Here is a 16,416-nt window from a genome sequence, read left to right as displayed (position 1 = left end):
AAAGTAATAAAAAAGAAGTGTAACTTAAATTCGGAGTGCTGATTACTTTTTTACATCACCATTGTCCTAACTTGAAAAAGTTTAATCTTCAAAAATGGTTTATGAAACACATATATAAAACTTATGAATATCGCAAAATAACACTTAGGCCTCTTTGCATCCGAGCTTGGAATCATCACTACCTAGATTTTCGACGATTGAGCCATGAGTTCACAACGAGTCCAGCGTGGGAAACACGAAAAGATGAGTGCCTAGTTTATCCATTATTTCAAGAAATGACTTTATTAACTGTGCTCTAATGGCACCTGCCACATAATATAACTTTGTTGTTGCCCGAAAATGCAATATTTAGCAGCGTGAGCAACACTACAATCATAATTAATTTTTGACCTTTGTTGTGGTAGGGTTGTTGGAAGCTGTCCATGCTATTCTATCCTGTGCAAGCCTCTTCATCTCCAAATGACTACTACAAACTACATCCATCTGAATCTGCTTGCAGTATTGATCTCTTGATCTCCCTCTACGATTTTTAGCCCCCTCATTCCTCTCCAGTACCAAATATGTGATCCCTTGATGTCTCAGAATGTGTACTATGAACCGATCCCTTCTTCTAGTCAGGTTTTGCCACAAGTTTCTTTTCCTATCAATTCTATTCAGTTCCCGCTCATTAGTTACGAGATCTACCCATCTAATCTTCAGCATGCGTCTGTAGCGCCAGATTTCAAACACTTCTATTCTCTTCTTGTCTAATGTGTTTATCGTCCACATTTCACTTCCATACATGGTTACATTCCAGACAAATACCTTCAGAAAAGACTACCTAACACTTAAATCTATATTCGATGTTAACAAATTTTTCTTCTTCAGAAACCCTTTTGTTGCCATTGCTAGTCTACATTTTATATCGTGTCTACTTCGGCCATCAGTTACTTTGGTGCCCAAGTAGCAAAACTCACCTACTAGTTTAAGTGTCTCATTTCCTAATCTAATTCCCTCAGAATCACTTGATTTAATTCGACTACATTCCATCCTCATTTTTCTTTTGTTGGTGTTCGTCTTATATCCTCCTTTCAAGATACTGTCCATTCCGCTTAAATGCCTTTCCAAGATCTTTGCTGTCTCTGACAGAATTACAGTCATTGGGAAACCTCAGAGTTTTAATTTCTTCTTCCTGAACTTCAATTCCTACTCCAAATTTTTCTTTTGTTTTCTTTACCGCGTACTCAAGAGTACAGATTGAATGACATTGGGGATAGGATACAACCCTGTCTCATTCCTTTCCCAACCACTGCTTCCCTTTAATGGCTCTGAGCACTATGGGACTTAACATCTGAGGTCATCAGTCCCCCAGAACTTAGAACTACTTAAACCTAACTAACCTAAGGACATCACACACATCCATGCCCGAGGCAGGATTCGAACATGCGACCGGCCGGCTCCCTTTAATGCCCCACGACTCTTACAACTGCCATCTGTCTTCTGTAGAAGTTCTAAACAGCCTTTCGCTCTCTGTATTTTACCCCTGCTACTTGCAGAATTTCAAAGAGAGTAGTCCAGGCAACAATGTCTAAAGCTTTCTCTAAGTCTACAAATGCTATTAACTTAATTTTGTCTTTCCTTAACCTATTGGTTAAACTAAATCGTAGGGTCAGTATCACTTCGCGTGTTCCTACATTTCTCCAAAATCCAAAATGGCCTTCCCCGAGGTCGTCTGCTACCAGTTTTTCCATTCTTCTGTAAAGAATTCGTGTTAGTATTTTGCAGTCATGACTTATTATACTGATAGTTCGTTAATTTACACACCTATCAGCGCCTGCTTTCCTTGGGATTGCAGTTACTACATTTTTCTTGAAGTCTGAGAGTATTTCACCCGTTCCATTCGTCCTGCACACCAGATGGGATAATTTTGTCATGGCCGGTCCCCCAAGGCTACCTGTGGTTCTGAAGGAATGTCGTCTGCTCCCAGTGCCTTGTTTCGACTTAGGTCTTTCAGTGCTCTGTCAAATTCTTCTCGTAGTATCATATCTCACATTTCATCCTCATCTATGTCCTCTTCCCTTTCTATAATATTGCTTTCAAGTCCATCTCCCTTATATAGATAGACCTTCTGCAGGGTGATTTTTTCCCACTATGTACAAACTCTAGCGATTAATCGATGAGAGGGTATGGAAGAAAAAATGTTTAATAAACTTATGTCCGGAAATGCATGATTTCCATGCTAGAGACCATTTATTCGATCGTACATTGTTACAGAGACTGCGGTCTAATACATACCATGTAGCCACAGTTACAGTATGTGTTGAAAATGGTTTCCATGTGCCTCAACGCATGCGTGTACACACGTTGACATGGCGACGCTATATCCAAACTGCGTCAAAAGGAGCATGAATACGCTGCTCCATTGTCTCCATATCTAGAATGGGTTTCTGCATACACGATGGTCCCATAACCATAAATCGCACTGGTTGACATCCAGTGAACGAGCAGGTCATGCAACTGTACCCTCTCGTCCGAATCAACGACCAGGGAAGACACGATTGAGATGCGTTCGGACGTTAACGGCGAAGTGGGCTGGAGTACCGTCATCTGGCAGCCACATAACACTTCGAATCATCAATAACACTTCTTCCAGCAGGGGAGGCAAAGTCACCCGCAAGAAACGCCGATAGTTCCGGCCTGTTAGGTGACGTGGAAGGAAAACTGGTCCCAAAATACAGTCGCAAATTGTACCGGCCTACACATTCCGGCTGCACCGATGTTGACGATTCGCTGTCACTTTACCACGTGGGTTCTGCATACTATCCCACAGATGACTGCTATGAAAGTTGAAGATACCACTCTGCATAAAGGTGGCCTCGTCTGTGAATAGGATGGATGACACGAACCCCGGAATCGTGGTTGCATGGTGAAGAAACCAGTGACAAAACTGCTCCCGATGTGGAAAGTCTGTCGCCAGTAAGTCCTGCGCACGCTGTAAGTGATAAGGGTAGTAAAAATTGTCATGGAGAATGATCCACAAGGTCATCTGGCTTACCCTGTACTGGCGGGCCAAGTACCTGGTACTAACACGGCAGTTGCCTTCCACGGTGCTAATCACATTTTCGTCCAAGTCTGGTGTCCGAACATTTCCGATACGTCCTTCATGATCTGTTGCTTCCCGAATCGACGCCGTCTCAGACAAACAGCGGAACACTGTTGCAAACATTGAATGCTGTGGTTGTTGTCGGCGGGGATAGGTCTCCTAATACAGCCTTGCTGCCCGCCGCCCGTTGCCATTTGCCTTTCCATAAGCGAACATAATGTCGGCAAGTTCTCGATTCAAATACGGTACCATTATGAACAACGCTGTATCACATCCACTACAAGGTGAGTCAGCAAGAGAAGTGAATCGGACACAACATTACCAGTTACTATGGCAGGAATGGGCGCTAGTGCATGACATACGAGAAATAGTACCACCCTCAAGGAGGAAACCATGCATACTGTAACTGTGGCTGCATGGTACAGTGCGTATCAGACCGCAGTCTGTAACAAAGTATGATTGAACAAATGGTCTCCAGCAAGGAAACCATGAATTTCCGGACATAAGTTCATTAGACCTTTTCTGTTCTGTATCCTCTCCTCAGTAAATACTTAGAGTTTGTACACAGCAGTAAAAACTACCCTGTATATACTCCCACCTTTCAACTTTCCCTTCTTTGATTTGGACTAGATTTCCGCCGGCCGGTGTGGCCAAGCGGTTCTAGGCACTTCAGTCTGGAACCGCGCGACCGCTACGGTCGCAGGTTCGAATCCTGCTCGGGCATGGATGTGTGTGCTGTCCTTAGGTTAGTTAGGTTTAAGTAGTTCTAGGGGACTGATGAAAACCGATGTTAAGTCCCATAATGCTCAGAGCCATTTGAACCATTTTTGAACTATATTTCCATCTGAGCTCTAGATATTCATACAGTTGCTTCTCTTTTCTCCAAAGGACTCTTTGTCTTTCCTGTAGGCGGTAGCTGTCTTTCCTCCATTTAAATATACTTCTAAATCCTTACATTTGTCCTCTAGCCATTCCTGCTTAACCATTTTGTTTGCACTTCCTGTCAATCTCTTTCTTTAGACGTTTGTTCATCTACATTTGCTGCATTTTTAAATTATCTCCTTTCCTCAATTAAATTCAACGACTCCCGTGTTATCCCAGGATTTCCAGAGGGCCTGGTCATTTTATCTATTCGATCCTCTGCTGTCTTCACTACTTCATCTCTTAAAGCTACCTATTCGTCTTCTACTGTGTTCCTATGTCCTGTTCCAATCGCCTTAGTCGGTAGTGACTTCAACCTACCCTCGATATTCTGGAACAATTATACATTTAAATCCTGTGGCAGGTGTGAAACGTCATCCGAAATTGTACTGAATACTTTCTCAGAAAATTATTTTGAACAATTAGTTCATGAGCTCACTCGAAGCGTAAATGGTTGCGAAAGTCTACTTGACCTCTTAGTAACAAATAATCGTCTACAAATAGGGAGTGTCATAACGAATACAGGGATTAGCGACCACAAGGCAGTTGCTGCTAGGCTGAATACGGTAACACCTATAACCATCAAAAAGAAACGCAAAGTACATCTGTTTAAAAAAGCTGATAAAAATGCTCTTAACGCGTTTTTAAGAGACAGTCTTCACTCCTTCCGATCTGATCACTTAAGCGTAGAAAAGATGTGGATTGATTTCAAAGAGATGGCATCGACGGCAATTGAGAGACATATACCTAATAAATTAATAAGTGATGGTACTGATCCCCCATGGTACACAAAACCGGGTCATACCGCTGTTGAAGAAGCAATGAAAAAAGCACGCCAAATTTAAAAGAACGTAAAATTCCCAAGATTGGCGAACTTTGCAGAGGTTCGAAATACAGCACTTACTTCAATGCGAGATGATTTTAATAATTTCCACAACGGAACTCTGACTCGGAATCTGTCAGAAAACCCAAACAGATTCTGGTCATACATAAAGCACACCACTGGCAAGACGCAATCAGTATCTTCACTGCGCGATAACAAATAACAACGATGAAGTCACTGATGACAGTGCCACTAAAGTACAGTTATTAAACACGGTTTTCCGAAACTCCTTAACTAAAGTAGACGAAGTAAATATTTCTGAATTCCAGTCAAGAACAGCTGTCAAAATGAGAAGCATAGAAGTGCGTATCCTCTACGGCCGATGTGACCGAGCGGTTCTAGGCGTTTTAGTCTGGAACAGCGCGACCGCTACGGTCGCAGATTCGAATCCTGCCTCGGGCATGGATGTGTGCGATGTCCTTAGGTTAGTTAGGTTTAAGTAGTTCTAAGTTCTAGGGGACTGATGACCTCAGTTGTTAAGTCCCATAGTGCTCAGAGCCATTTGAACCATACGTATCCTCGGTGTAGCAAAGCAGCTTAAATCACTTAATAAAGGCAAGGCCTCCGGTCCAGATTGTATACCAGTAAGGTACCATTCAGAGTGTGGTGATACAATAGCTCCATATTTAGCAATTATATACAACCGCTCGCTCACAGAAAGTTCCGTACCTAAAGACTGGAAAGTTGCTCAAACCACACCAATACTCAAAAAGGGAAATAGGAGTAATCCTCTGGATTACAGGCCCATATCACTAACGTCGATTTACAATAAGATTTTGGAAAATATACTGTGCTCAAACATTATGAATTACCTCGAAGAAAACGATTTAACATAGTCAGCATTAGCGTGTGGGATGTATGGGTATTTCAGCGATCTCCAACATCTAATCATGACAACTACTACTACAGAATGGAGCGTAGTTCAAGTTTGCGGTGTTAATTGCTTCTCAATACATCCCATTGGACTCAGTCTCGCAGCAGAAAGTTGTTGTTACTCTCCTATCGCGAGGTAGGTGCTTCCTCCTCTTCCCCCTACATCACATCTAAATCTACGCGATTACTCTAGTATTCACAATAAAGTGCCTATCAGAGTGTTCAGTCAACCACCTTCAAGCTGTCTCTCTACCGTTCCACTCTCGAATGGCACGCGGGAAAAACGAGCACTTAAATTTTTCTGTGCGAGCCCTGATTTCTATTATTTTATCGTGATGGTCATTCATCCCTATGTAGGTGCGTGCCAACGGAATATTTTTGCAAACGGAGGAGAAAGCGGGTGATTGAAATTTCATGAGAAGATCCCGTCGCAACGAAAAACGCCTTTGTTTTAATGATTGCCACTCCAATTCACGTATCATCTCTGTGGCACTATCTCCCCTATTTCACGATAATACAAAATGAGCCGCCCTTCTTTGAACTTTTTCGATGTCATCCGTCAGTCCCACCTGATGCTGATCCCACACCGCACAGCAGTACTCCAGAGTGGGGCGGACAAGCTTGGTGTAAGCAGTCTCTTTAGTAGACCTGTTGCACCTTCTAAGTGTTCTGTCAATGAATCGCAGTATTTGGTTTGCTCTACCCACAACATTATGTATGTGATCGTTCCAATTTAGGTTATTTGCAATTTAATCCCTAAGTATTTGGTTGAATTTACAACCTTAAGATTTGTGTGACTTACCGCATAATCGAAATTTAGCGGATTTCTTTTAGTACTCATGTGAATAACTTCACACTTCTCTTTATTCAGGGTCAACTGCCACTTTTCACACGGTACAGATATCTTATCTAAATCATTTTGCAATTCGCTTTAGTCATCAGATGATTGTTGCATCATCTGCAAGCAATCTAATAGGGCTACTCAGATTGTCTCCTATGTCGTAATATAGATCAGGAACAACAGTCGGCCTATAACACTCCCTTGGGGAACGCCGGATATTACTTCTCTTTTACTCGATGACTTTCCGTCTCTTACTACGAACTGTGACCTTTCTGACAGGAAATCACGAATCCAGTCGCACAACTGAGGCGATATTCCACAGGCACGCAGTTTGGTTAGAAGACGCTTCTGAGAAACGGTGTCGAAAGCCTTCTGGAAAACTAAAAATGTGGAATCGGTTTCATATCCCCTGTCGATAGTACTCATTACTTCATGAGTATGTATCACAAGAACAATATTTTCTGAATATTTTTGCTGACATATCAGAAGAGAGAGATGTGGTAAAATCTTATTCGGAGCTTTACTTCGTTGGATGCCACAAAAGTAACGAGGACAGTGAGAGAGACTGTGCTGTCAACGAAGACTCTGAATCATTACACTGTGGTATTTCTAGCGTGGTAATCATAGGTATTCGATAAAGGAGATCAGGTCATGTACTGGGGGAAATTTATAGACTGTCATTTGGAATCGATTAATTGTACGTGTTATGCTTCTTAATTGCTTTGTGCAGTCTGCATAAACTCTGCATGGTTGTGAAATTCCTCCTGTAAGTTAGTGTGCTACTTTCCTCGTTGTGGTAGCTCTCTACATGTCAATCTCGTAACTAATGGGACAGTGGTGTCAGAACGTGGTGGGATTTCGAGAGAAGTAGCACAGGTCTGTGACCTGGCATGGGATACCAGTTCATCCTGCTCTGGCAAACGCCAACTATCGTGCAAGAATGTATGTAACGTAGATAAGAGATGTGTAGATTTTTTATCTGTAGTTACGCCCTTTATTCCTCGACGAATATGTGATAACGACGATGTAGCGGGAAAATTTTGCTACTGGGAAGCTGTGGTAGACTGTGTGAAATGACAAACCTGTATACCTATTAATAATAGTAAGAAATGTTATGCTGCTTGAATATAAAATTACTGTGGCTTATGTTCCGACATATCAACAGACGTTTACGTGGAGTGATCAGGCCACTATTCATGTAAAAAATTACGTATGTCTAGTCATAAGGGGAGGACAGATTTGAAGTGAGGAATTGTGATTTCAACGCAATGAGGAGTGTATTCGACCGCAAGAGGTGACAGATTCGTTTCGTAAACACCTGCGCAATATAGCAATGCAAGCCTTCAGCTGAATCTGCTGTAGTGTACCGTCAGGGCGGACAATACGGCTGTAACAAAATGGATACATGGTTCTTCTTCTCATCGGCTCCCCTAAGCAGATCCTAATATGTTCTCTGTCGCACTGTCGATTGCGATGCAGTACACCAACCCATATCAGTGATGTCTTTCCAACCCTTTCATCTCCGGTAGCGGTGTTGATTATCACATAGTGCCAGACACGTGTGCTTTACAATGTTTGTTTATGGGGCCTTGGTGGGATGCAGCACCTTCCTGAAGTGCTGATCGAAAATACCTGCAGTCTGTTCTCGAATCTGACTGGCTGGGAGACTTATATGTCAAATAATTTCCTAGAACTGAGGAGAATCGAGAGGCCTATCCGGTGTAAGTGTGGACATATCATAATTTTTTCCGATGCTATCCACAGATAAACGATAATCGCAAATGCATATGTGTTAGAGTGTAAAGTTACTGTGGTCAATGTTCCAACGTGTGCAAAGAAAATGACAATGTCCAGTCGCAAGGGAAGTATCGATTTGATCAGAAAAACTGTGATTTCATTGCATGGATAGCCATAAGGGGAATGAAAGGTTTTACATGGAAAATTATGTCCAGTCATAAGAAGGATATATATTAATGCAGGCAACTGATATTTCCAGAGTCACAGTAGTCAGGAGGAGGTATTTCCGATACTTCTCTCAGTGCCGGATCTCACCAGATTAGGCCTACAATCGTAATATTTAAATGAACTTACACTGATAAATATCTGGCTGTTTTCCTAGGATGGTTCTGCCTGCCGTCCAGGTGCACGGCGTAGGTAGCCAGTGACCGGAATGAATGGACATTTGTGGCTTCAGATGTGTGCTGCCGCTAAGCCTCTCGAACCAGTCACGAGGAGTTCAGCTGTGTCGCCCTCTGGGCGGATGAATTGTGTACTGATACTCAGTCTGTGTTGGACAGCATCCTGACCACATTTGTTGCGAGTTTCTCAAATTTTTTGTGGATATTTGATAAGATTCAATATCGATAATTTACTAGTGTTGGTGCTGGACATATTGTTAAAATACAAATTGCTGCCACTCCAGTTATCCTGGACACCCTCCATGGCCAGGCAGTCCTCTCACGTGGGCTGACTCCGGCTACAGACCTGGCACAATCGCTGAGATGCTGGCCCACTGCAGCAACTAGAACTGCGTGACTCTCTTGCCTTGGGCACTGTGTTTGGTTGTTGAGACATGAGTGCTAGATTGTAAGTGTGTATCAGTGATCTCCACCATCTAACCATGATCATTACTACTATGGAATGGGAGGTGGCTTACTGTACTGCTTCTCAATACAGTCCAATGGACTCTGTTTTGCAATGGAAAGTGAGAGCAGCATTTGTTGTTGTTACTGTCCTATCACATGGTATGCCCTTCCTCTTCCTCCCCCTCATTCTTTGTCCTGGTGTATCTGAGACAACCAATGGATGGATTACATATTGATTTAAAAGCTATAGTAACATCAAATTCCTGATTCATGGATTTATTTTTTCTGATGGTGGTATTGGGTGCACACACTCCAGTCAAACCCCTACCCCTGTCTCCAGCAAATTGTTTAAGGACATAGAGCAATTTGAAACTTTCAGCTACCTCCAATATAATGGACTTCCTGCCAAACGACCAACCTCCAGTCAGCATAACAAAAGGTGCACCCCTGAATCTATGATTTTCCCTGAATGTATGCAACCTGCACAAACAAAATGCGTTTGTGCTGCCATTACCCCACCACTATCCTACTCCTGTGTTATCCCTATTTGATTTTGTATTTATAACCCTGTATTCATCTGGCAATAAATCGTGTTCCTTCTGCAACTGCTGTTCACTAATTAACACTATATCAAATGTCAACCTATCCATTCCCCTTTTTAAATTTTCGGATCTGCCTGCCAACTAAGGGATCTAACATTCCATTCTCTGATCTATAGAATGCCAGTTTTGTTTCTCGAGATGATGACATCCTCCTGAGGAGTCCCCACCCATAGATCGAAATGAAAAACTATTTTACCTCTGGAATCTATACCCATAAGGATTTCATCATCATTTAACCATGCAGTAGAGGTGCATGCCCTCAGAAAAAATTGTGGCTGTAGTTTTCCCTTGCTTTCAGTTGTTCACAATACCAGTACAGCAAGCCTATTTTGTTTGAGATGTCAAGTCCAAATCACTCAGTCATCCTGACTGTTGCCCTGCAACTCCTGAAAAGGCTGCTGCCCCTCATCAGGAACCACACATTTGTATAGTCTCTTAACAGATATCCCTCCATTGTGGCTGGACCTACAATACAGCTATCTGTATCGCTGAGCCACCCAAGCGACCCCACTGATCGCAAGTTACATGGTTCATGAGGGGGATCTTTCCCTTATACAAGTAGGTATTCAGCTTGGCATTGATTGATAGAGTTGTTGAATGACCTCCACAGGCATATCTTGCCAAATTCTGTCTAACTGGCGCGTTATTTCGTCAAAGTCCCGAGCTGGTTGGAGGGCCCTGTCCATAATGCTCCAAATGTTCTCGATTGGGGAAGAAAAGGGCAACCTTGCTGCTCATGGCAGGGTTTGGAAATCATGAAGACAAGCAGTAGAAACTCTCGCCATGTGTGGCTGGGCATTAACTTGCTGAAATGCAAGCTCAAGATGGCTTGCCATGAAGGGCTGTGGAATACTGCCGATGTAGCACTGTCAACATTCATAGGATTCGTCAACCTGGAAAAAGCGTTCGACAATGTAAAATGCTGCAAGATGTTCGAAATTCTGAGAAAAATAGGTGTGAGCACTAGAGACAGGTAGTATACAATACGTACAAGAGTCAAAAGAGAATAATAAGAGTTTACGACCATGAACAAAGTACTTGGATTAAAATGATGTAAGACAGGGATATAGTCTTTTGCCCCTACTGTTCACTCTGTACATCAAAGAAGCAATGATGTAAATAAAAGAAAGCCAAGGTTTAAGGATAGTGGTGATATGATTTGCTGATGTCGTTGCTATCCTGAGTGAAAGTGAAGAAGAGTTACATGATCTGCTGAATGGAATGAACAGTCTGATGAATACAGAATATGGATTGAGAGTAAATTGAAGAAAGATGAAAGTCAAGAATAGCAAGAAACTTAACATCAGGACTGATGGTCACAAAGTAGACAAAGTTAAGGAATTCTGATACCTAGGCAGCAAAACAGCCAATAACAGATGGAGTCAGGAGGACACCAGAAGCAGACTAGCACGTGCAAAATGGGCATTCCTGGCCAAGAGAAGTCCACTAGTCTACTAGTAATAATTTGAGGAAGAAATTTCTGAGAATGTACGTTTGGAGCACAGCATATTATGGTAGTGAAACACGGACTCTGCGAAAACAGGAACAGAAGAGAATCGAAGCATTTGAGATGAGGTGCTATAGACGAATACTGAAAATTTGGTGCACTGGTAAGGTGAGGAATGAGGAGGTTCTGTGCAGAATTGGAGAGGAAAGGAATCTATAGAAAACAGTGACAATGAGTAGGGATAGGATGATAGGACATTTGTTAAGACATCAAAGAATGACTTCCATGGTACTAGAGGGAGCATTAGAAGACAAATGACTGAGGATTTAGATTGCAAGTGATACTCTGGGATGAAGAGGTTGGCACAGGAGAGGAAATCGTGGGGGTTATATCCAACCAGTCAGAAGACTGATGAGTAAAAAAAAACTGTGCTGTAAGGGTGCCGCCAATGACTTCTGAAGGGGTCCTGCTATGAAAACGAATGGCGCCTCAGACCATCACTCCAGGCTGTCAGGCGGTATGGTGGGCGACAGTCAGACTGGTATCCGGACGCTATCCGTGACACCTCCAGACACACCTTCACTCATTACCAGGGCCCATTTCGAAGCGGGCATCGCTTCAGGCTGAAGACATGTCTGAAGACGCACCAGATGGCAGTGGAATGCCAACCTGGCTGTCGCCCACCATACAGCCCAACAACCAGGAGTTATGGTCAGAGGTCCTGCTTTCACACATCTGAGCACATGATCGCCCTACCCCAACGTAATAATTTGACAATAACAGTGTGTTTTTAGCAGGGTTCTTTGGTTAAATAGATGATTGTTCTATTTGATTTTCACCATTTAGGTCAGAAATGGGAACCATTTTTCACATGTACCGTTTCAACACTTTATGTGGCAGTGACATCTGGATAAGTATTGGATTTACTTTTTTAAACCTTATCATATTCAAGCTTAGAGAAAGATCTAACAGCTTCATCATCATTATCATCATCATTACCCATTAATTCCCGAGGTATTTTCAGGCATTTTACACCAAGATAAAAGAAACCCGTTGTCACCTTCCTTATGACTAAAAGAAGAGAAAACGATATAAATAAATTATTTACGAATTATTCCATTTACTTGTGTACAAAGGGATAAATTTTTTATTTGGTCTCCTGAAAGTAAGGTTCCCAACACTTTTTATAACAAAGTATTGCATGTTATTTTGGACAATCTTTCTGTATACTTTTTGAGAACAATAAACTATGTGAAATACCTTTAATTCACATTGTTTCATTTTTTATAGGATTTTGTATGTAATGTAACCTCAAATGTCAGTATTGTCAATTTCAAAGATTGTCATCGGAGTTTCCGTTGAGAAAGGGTGAGAACTTGCTAATTTCGAATTCTTCGCAATTATAGACAAGCCTGCGTAAGCTGATGACAGACAGTTGCAGTAAGCTGGACGCAGCAGCTTCGAGTGCGCACCCACATTAAACAATCGCGTAACACGATTTTCTAAACGTCTCTATGGCAACTTCTCAGTGTTGTCACTTCCTTGGTTGTCAAAGCTCTATAGACGGTTGTTACTTTCACCTGCAGCCGTCTGGCGGGTGTTGCGTCGACATTTACACATGAAACCATACAAAATTCAGCTACTGCAAGCTGTTTGTGAAGGCGACAAACAACGTTTGGAGTTCTGTAATTTCTTTCTTGGCAAGATGGAGGAGGAAGGTTTCTTCCATGCTTAGTGTTTAGTGATGGGGCAACATTCCATTTACATCAAAGAGTGAACCGTCATAATATGAGAATATGGAGTACTGAGACATCACACAACAGCAGCTGTGGAAGTTGTAATTCAAGCCATCCTCGCTGCAGTGTGGGAACAATCTGAATACCGCATTGATATGTGCCTTGTATCTCAAGTGGGGATATTGAACACCAATGAAGAGGTAAAAAAACGTTTTGAGTTTCCTGTTCATCAAAAAACAAAATTCATTGTATACATTTAGTAGTTTCAGAAATATAGATGCAGAAATCGGATGATTCTTTTTGATACTTCCTGTTTCTCTCTCTCTCTCTCTCTCTCTCTCTCTGTGTGTGTGTGTGTGTGTGTGTGTGTGTGTGTGTCTGGGCTAAGTACTGACAATGCAGATGCCAGTTTTGGAGTTAGCCATTTTTAATTTACAAATATGAGAGTTTTGGTACCAGATTTGATAAAGAGAAATTGTCATCCACACATAGTGCATAACTGCATGATGCATTCCTTGTGTTTTAACTCTACTTTGGATGTGAAACAGGCAAAAAAATTTAGCTGTTACCCTCACCTGAACTGACTAGTAAAATTCATAGATTTTTTTTTTTTTGTTACCTGTTGACAAATCTGTAGAGTACCTAAATTTAATTTAGTTAACAATATGGTTGTTTACACTAACCAATATAAATTGAAAAATTACTGTTCAATTTGACCATTTTGTCAACGTATTTGAAATTATAGCTACAAAAACTCATATTAAAGATGAATTATCTTCATGGGATAATTGTATTATTAAACATATTATACAATCAAATAAATACTTCTGAAGGTTTCGCAGAATTATCCACTGCACAAGAATGGCAACAAATATTTAATAACACAATTATTATTTTAGAAAGTTGTACAAATTAATTTCATTTCATTGTTGATTTCCACCACTTCATTGTATATCAAGTGGCAGGACGAAAGAAACAAAATGTGGCTTCACTTGATAAAAATGAATTATTTGTTTATTTTAACTTAAATATAGACTGCAAAGATGCTGTGTAGCTGGTTAGCAGTGAGATTTACTTGTTATTTCCAAAAGCTATTAAAATATATTTTTGAACATAATTATTAAAAAGTATAAATAATGCTTTATTTTAATACAAAGTACTTTTTTCTACCTTTAACGATCAATATACTTCATTTGCTCATAAAAAGGTGGCAACTCCACCTGTGAGCTATATCTTGCAGAAGAAAACACAGTTGCATACGGTCATGCGCGCGATAATAGAAAAATGCCGACGATCGCATTGAGTCAGACTTACAATAAGTGCAGTTTAACGTGAAACAGTAATACTAACAATGACGCCAACTACACTATTCCAAAAATGCAGACAAAAAAAGAAAAATTTTTGTACACTGTTTTGGCAATAAAACTTGCGCATGGAAAGGGATCAGGCCCAGTCCAAAAGCTCTCTCGTTGCTCGCCCTCTCCCAAAGCGTCAGGAGTGAAACGACGAAAAACCAATATTTTTACAGCTCAGGCCACAGGATCTATTAAGTTTTGTCACGCTTATGGAGCTGGTACCCGGTACGGACCACACCCCCTTTGTCGTGGCACTACGTACATTTCTGTATCATGTTGTGTACTGCTTGGATATGATCAATACTATTGAATCCCGCCTGTCGACTGTCTGGAAAAAGTCAAATTTTCGACTCAGGCGGTTTTTAATGATTTTTGTTAGCGGCCTGAAAATATACAGTGTGTACATAAAGTTCGGGAACACATTCAATTATTTATTGCACAGGAACCAAACATTGTACAAATATGATACATATGTCATTTTGAAGAGAAACCCTGAAAGCCTTTTTCATGTATACTGCCACAGCGCAGTTTGGTAATTTGCCGATAGTCAGCGCTAGTCGCAAACATGGCAAGTTTAGGTGCGGAGCGAGCTTTCTGTGTGTTGGAGTTCGGAAAAAACAAGTGTGCTACAGCTGTTCAACGTATGTTTAGAGCCAAGTATGGTAAGAAGCCACCAACAAGGAAGGCCATTTACCACTGGCAAAACAAATTCGTTAGGACTGGTTGCTTGTGCCTGGCAAAGAGAAGCAGACGTCCCAGTGTGAGTGAAGTGAATGAGGAGCGCGTACGAGAGACATTCATAAGGAGTCCAAAGAAATCGGTACATCGTGCATCCCATGAACTCGAAATGGCTCCAATGACAGTGTGGAAAGTCCTGAGACAGAAGCTGTCTATGAAACCATTCAAATTGTAGCTAGTGCAGAAGCTCAATGACAATGACAAAGACGAGCGTTTTGAGTTTTGTTTGCAGTTGCAACAATTGAATGAGGATGGGGAAGGCATTTTCGATCACTTTTTATCAAGGAAGCCACTTTCCACATCGGAAAGTAAATCGGCATAATTGTCGAATCTGGGGTACAAAGCATCCAAATGAACGCATTGAATTTGAGCGTGATTCCCCAAAGGTAAACGTTTTTTATGCTTGTAACGTCGAAAAATATACGGGCCACTCTTCTTCGCCGAGAGCACTGTTACTGGATATTCCTACTTGGACATGTTGCAGCAATGGCTGAAGCCTCAAATGCAATCGGACTCTCCGTTCATCTTTCAGCAGGGCGGGGCTCCACCCTATTTTCATCGTGAAGTTCGTGGGTACCTGAACACGGAGTTGCCGCATCGAAGGATCGGCCGTGCTACAGGAGGGAACAGCTGTTTCATGAAATGGCCTCCTCGATCACCAGATCTCACTCCGCGTGATTTTTTTCTATGGGGACACATTAAAGATCTGGTGTATGTACTGCCTCTACCACGTGATGTAGCAGAGCTCCGGGAGATAATACGATAAGCAACTGCCACAGTCAATGATACCATGCTGGGACAGGTATGGCAAGAATTCTATTACCGTATTGACGTCTCCCATAAGTCCAACCCCTCGTTCAAGTCGTGGGAGATGGGCAGCGGCACAAAGTAGGGGACTTCCTATAGGGGCGATGTACAGCGGAGACTTCGTGTGCCCCAGGACCGCTACGGTAGCTGAGAAGGCCCTATGGGAACCCTGAAACGTGACGGCTAACGGGGCTCTGGTGAAGCTGCGATAGGCCTAGCAAGCCAGTAGTGGATAAATCAACTGCTTTCAAAAAGGGAACATGCCTCGGATCACGGAACGGATCTAAAGGAAACCGACCAAGTAATGGAAAAGGATTACGAGATGGTTTACGACTGGGCACCCTAAACGTAAGGACTCTAACTGGGAAGTTAGAAGAAATTGTAGAAATGATGGAAAGGAGGAAATTGGACATCTTGGGACTTGCTGAGACTAGGTGGAGAGGAGTTGGTGAAAAACCACTAAGTAAAGGATGTAAACTGTACTGGATAGGGAATGAGAGGGGAAGAAATGGAGTGGCAATAGTGGTTAGAGAGGGTCTGCAGGAG

At 41.9% G+C, this 16,416-nt stretch overlaps 1 protein-coding gene across 1 annotated transcript in view; it reads left to right on the top strand.

The window, feature by feature from the left end:
• LOC126184331 (glutamate receptor ionotropic, kainate glr-3-like) overlaps positions 1-16,416 on the top strand; it is a 94,008-nt gene that overhangs the window by 60,261 nt on the left and 17,331 nt on the right. The window lies entirely within an intron of this gene.

Source organism: Schistocerca cancellata, chromosome 4 (genome assembly GCF_023864275.1).
Source record: "Schistocerca cancellata isolate TAMUIC-IGC-003103 chromosome 4, iqSchCanc2.1, whole genome shotgun sequence".
Taxonomy (NCBI): Eukaryota; Metazoa; Arthropoda; class Insecta; order Orthoptera; family Acrididae; genus Schistocerca; species Schistocerca cancellata.
This window is presented reverse-complemented; position numbering and strand designations above follow the sequence as displayed.